We start from the raw sequence: 5,420 nt of genomic DNA on the forward strand, positions 1-5,420 counted from the left end.
TCTGATCTTGGAAACCTTTTGGTTTAAGATGGCCACAATTTTTTAAGTTTTTAGTATATGCTAATTATACATATTAATGGAGTTCACTGTGATAGTTCTACACAGACTACAACATGAGCTGATCAAAGTGGAATAATTAGCATTTCTCTCTCCTTAGAACTGTTTAAAAATATTTTATGGTAATGATACTCAAACCCAGAGCCCCACATATGTCATGCCAAGTACTTTACTACTGAGCTGTAACTCCAGCACTCTCCTTATCATTTATGTTTAGAGCCTACAAACTCCTCTCTCTTGCATCTTCACAAAATACATAATAAATTATTGTGAACTATAGTTATTCCACTGCTCAGCAGAATTGATTGTAATTCTGGTTTTGTACCTATTGTCCACCTTCCTTAATCCTCCTCTTTCCACCTCTACCCTTTACAACCTCTGGTAATCACTATTCTATATTTACGCTTATGTTTTTATTTTAGAAACGCAAAGCAGCAAGCATTGGTGAAGTTGTGTAGAAATTAGAAACTATTCATTTCTGATAGCAATGGTTCAGGCTTTGTGGAGAAGTTTGACAAGTCCTCAGAAAGCTAAAGACAGAATTATTTAGCAATTGTACTCATTAGCATATATACAAAAGAAGTGGAAACAGGTTTTAAAAACCCACATTTTTTTTTTCTTCGAGACAGGGTTTCTCTGTGTTTCTCTTGGCTGTCCTGGAACTCACTCAGTAGACCAGGCTGGCCTCGAACTCAGAAATCAGCCTGCCTGTGCCTCCCAAGTGCTGGGATTAAAGGCGTGAGCCACCACACCTGGCAAGCCCACATATTTTATTACAAAGAAGAAAGCAAGAAGATTGGAAAAAGTAGTGTTTTAAAAATGCTAGGTTAGTATTGTCAAATTTCACGATACACTCACACCCTAAAAGGTGTATTTATTTCATCAATACATTAGGGCCGTGGAAGACTGTGGCAAGCTGTTTGGATAAATTACTAAATGCAGAAATCTTCTACTCCGTGCTGAAGATGTAAGCATGTGGACATATAGTTGAACACATCCTTCAACATAAACTACCCAGTCTTTAAGGCCTTCTCATTTGGCTATCGTTCCTTTTACTATATTTGTCAAACTATTTCCCTTTTTAGGTATTTACATAGAGTTCTGATAACCTTATTTTTGTAGAATCAGGATATAGATATTGTATACAAATATTAATAATAAATCATGAAATCTACAAAGGTAAAGTAAAACTCAATTACCCTTTTCAAACTTATAAATTAATCAACATTTAATATATTAAAATTATTTTTATATTTGAGAGCTGGAACAAAACATAATTTACATGGTAAGATTATTGCTATTTCTATTAGAAATAATTTCAACTATATTTGTTTGACTTTAAGTTTTTTATCTAATCAACATCAGGACAATGCATAGTTTCCTACACTTGATAATAATTGCTGTCAATTTATCTGACTTTGTTACTTATCTATTTTTTAAATAAAAATACAGTTTTACTACTCCTTTGGAACTTCTATTCCTTCCAACATCTTCCCCCTACTCACTCTCAAATTCATGACCTGTTTTTCTGTAATCATTACTGGTTATACATCATATGTTAATCAATTAAACACATGTCCAATATGCGAGATTCTGTTTCCAAGCTTCCCATCTGTTGTTATTTGCTTGTTTGTCCTTGTGATTCGGACATACTGTCTCAGATTTTGACGGGTCCTTTTTCATCTTGTGGGGGTCTCTACACTTGCTTTCTTTGCAGGTTTCTTGTGTATCCTAAGAACTTGCATTTGGGGGCATTTTCAGAATCACATTTTCAGTTTTGAGAAATAGAATATAGATGGATAAATGAATACTTAATCCAGTGGTGTGATGAATTAAGATAATTAAGACCATATTTAATTTGAAAATCATGGCTTTATTATACCTGATACATTTATGAATTTTGGCTAAACACTAAAACACATATGCATATGAATAAATATATAATTATCAAAAAAAAACCACATATACATGAGTGTTCCTAAGTTCTATATTATAATCACAAAATGAGAAAAAAAAAAGCCTAAGTGACAATCAATGGGTAAATATATAAACAAAATGTAGCATAACCATAAAATAATGTACTATTTAGTCATAAAAATTAAATTGTGAAAAAATCTATGACATAGATGAACCTGAAAACATACTAAGTGAAATGTACCAGACACCAAAGGATATAATGTAGCTAGGAAACTTTAAAAGGAAAGGATGCAGAAATGAAAAAGAGAAGGGAGGAGAGTCATGCCACATTGAAATTTAAGAAGTAACCCCACCTGTAAGCCAATGATGTTTGAAGAAATGAAAGTAAACATTCAAAATGTGTAATTCTATGAATGTCATATAGTAGAGGTCCCAGACAAAAGTAAAAGTAGTCAAGAGTATTAGAGAAACATGGGCTAAGCAGGACGGAGGTGGCGCGACGGGTCCTGTCCTCGCCATGAGGCCACAGCAGTCACTGGTGTCTGGGAAGGTGTTCATTCAGCAAGACTACAGCAGCGGCATGTGCTGCCAGTTCCAGACCAAGTTCCCCGCAGAGCTGGAGAACAGGATTGACAGACAGCAGTTTGAAGAAACAGTTCGAACTCTAAATAACCTTTATGCAGAAGTAGAGACTTGGGGGCCAGTCGTATCTTGAAGGCTGTTTGGCTTGTTTAACAGCATACACTATCTTCTTATGCATGGAAACTCATTATGAGAAGGTCTTGAAGAAAGTCTCCAAATACATTCAAGAACAGAATGAGAAGATATATGCTCCCCAAGGCCTCCTCCTAACAGACCCCATTGAGAGAAGACTTCGAGTTTTCAGATTGAAATCACCATCTATGAAGACAGAGGTGTGAGCAGTGGAAGATAAACCACAGAGTTACAGGTCCTGCCTCCAGCTGGGACCTTCGTCTATCCACTGGCCGATGGCAGAGTGTCCCTACCTCCTCTCCAGAGTGTTATTCTCTTGTCTCTGCTGCCAGAGCCACGGTGCCACACCTGGAGTCACCGCTCGTCACTCAGCATCCACTTTGTCTCCCAATTGTGTAGGACTCTGATCTTTTGATTTGTTTCCAAGAAAATAAAGGAAGCAATTCTCTTTATAAATTCAAAGCCATTTAAAACACAGGCGGTTGGCCAGCCCAAGACAGAGTCGTTTTCTTACCCAATACCAGTGTCACTGGTTCTCCTTGTCCCTTGGGTCAGTTTCCTAGGTGGCTTTATGATCCCACAAGTCACATCTTAGCTCAGTCCCTCCCCCAGATTAGTAACAGGCTTTGAGGGTGTGTGTGTCTGTGGTCCGGCTGATCCACCGCCCGAGTCCCCAAGCTACCAGCTTGGGGACGTGCTTCAGATCTTCAGATTGATTTCTGCTGTTCAATTTCAGAGGCTCCTTGAGAGAATAATATATGTTACTTGTTTTAGTGTTGCAGTTATTATTAAGGCAGTATTTAATGCAATTCCGGTTGTTTCTTTGAAAGCATTTCTGTTAATGTGCATTACCTCGAGATGTTGGGGAGATGTTGTGCGTGTTGCTTGTTCATTCCACAGATAAGTAAGCACAATGAGCAGACCCTCAGCCATCAGCTCCACCTGCCCCAGCTCTGCCCCGGTGTGGAAGAAGCAAGTGTCCTAAACACCTAACTCTAGTTTTGTTACGAGTATAACTTAGGAGAAAAAATTGGTAGAAATAATACAGTATGTTGCTAATTTGTAACCTACTGATAAACTCTGACTTATAGCCTCACATACAGTATTCAGGGCACAGAAATCTTTTGATTGACTCAAGTAAGTTTTGGCTTCCGTGTAACTTGCAAGTTAAAGTTAATTTTTCCAGCTCTTCTTTATCTCTATACTCTCTTAGTATCGGAATTTCTTATGTTCTTTCTTTTAGGAATTTGAGAGCACTGTGTTTTGGAGAAGTTAGGAAACATAAGGAATGAATGTTGAACTTGGAGATACTGTAGATGCTAATACTGGATCTAATCTTTCAGATTTTGTTTTCTGGGCCTTGTAGCTACTCAGTAGAGAAACATGAAGTGGTGACACTCTGTTGTAAGGCATGCTCTTGCAAGTGCAGGCACAATGACATCTGTAAGCTCTCCCTAGATAGCTTTGTGGAAGAGAACTGTGGAACCTGGGTTGTTGTCATGGGAAAGAAGTAGTTAAACAAAAAACAAAAGGGCTCTGGCTTGGCTTCATAAGACTAGGTGGCATTTCCCTGTAATCATCCTGTGAGCTATGTCTCTACAAATTGTGGTGTGTCCTTTTCACTTCAGATTCCAAGTGAGAGGAGACTTTTCCTTGCATATGTTGTTTAAAATATGTCTGTCCATGCCACACTGTACAGAAAAACATTAATTCTACAGAGGAAATTGGTCACAAAAAAGCAGAGAATAAGAAGGCAAGCAGTGGTGCATACCCTGAGCACTAAAGTCAGAGAGACAGAGCAAACTCTCACACAGTCATTGCTCACATTAGTCAAGGAATTAAAAGAAACAAAGTCTCTCATAGAAACTTTCCCACTCTTAGCAATGACCAAGTTTTCTTGGCTTGGGGACCACTCTACCAGTGAATTGTTTTGTAGCAGCCACTCTGTGCAGTATGCTTTCTATGAATACCTAGGTTTTCATGTTTCCCCATTTCCTTGGATTGGGTTTCAATGCAATTTCTGACATGTGTCTGATTCAAAATCTGTTTTGGGTGTAAGTGGAATCAAGGACAAATAAAATACTATTAAGTGCAGATCTCCTTTACTAACAATAGTGTCTGAATGTATGACTAAGGAATATAAAATTCCTTAGCAATCCTTAATTTAATTTTAGTGTTCCTTCTTGAAATTAGAGATCCTATTCAACTCTGGCCTCAGGAAAGCTGTTGCAAAAATTTCTCTAAGCTTCTGAATATTATACTAGGCAAATTTGTATTCTCTACAAATAAAAAAATATTTTTTTTATTTCAAAGAGACAACGAAATTGAGAAAACTAATTAGTGTTTGATACTCTAGTTTTCTTGAAGCAACAGTAAAGGTTTTTTATTTCTTAACTGTTTCTGTGATTTAAATATATCTTTAAAAGATGATTCAGAGACTCTGTTGCAATATTAAATTACATGACTACTGAGAGGAACCTACAAAACTGGAACTGACTTAAGGACCATCATGATGAGTAAGGGGTAACTAAGGAAAGGTATGGACTGCACTTTAGAGCATTTTTACCTGGCTAAAAACAACCTGCAGGAATAACAGACAAAACTTACATTGGGGAAATCACCCCTGAGGACAATAGGTAGATAGATATGGAGGCTTGACAGTTTATTGCTCCATGGTATATATTCTATATTTCAAACAAAGTAATCTTTTCCTTCAGGGAAAAAATACTATT

At 37.2% G+C, this 5,420-nt stretch overlaps 1 pseudogene; it reads left to right on the forward strand.

The window, feature by feature from the left end:
• Nucleotides 1-2,491: 2,491 nt before the first annotated feature.
• Nucleotides 2,492-3,359, forward strand: LOC110287596 (golgin subfamily A member 7 pseudogene; annotated as a pseudogene).
• The last annotated feature ends 2,061 nt before the right edge of the window (nt 3,360-5,420 follow it).

This window comes from Mus caroli, unplaced genomic scaffold, assembly GCF_978045245.1.
Source record: "Mus caroli unplaced genomic scaffold, Mus_caroli_1 scaffold_5, whole genome shotgun sequence".
NCBI lineage: Eukaryota > Metazoa > Chordata > Mammalia > Rodentia > Muridae > Mus > Mus caroli.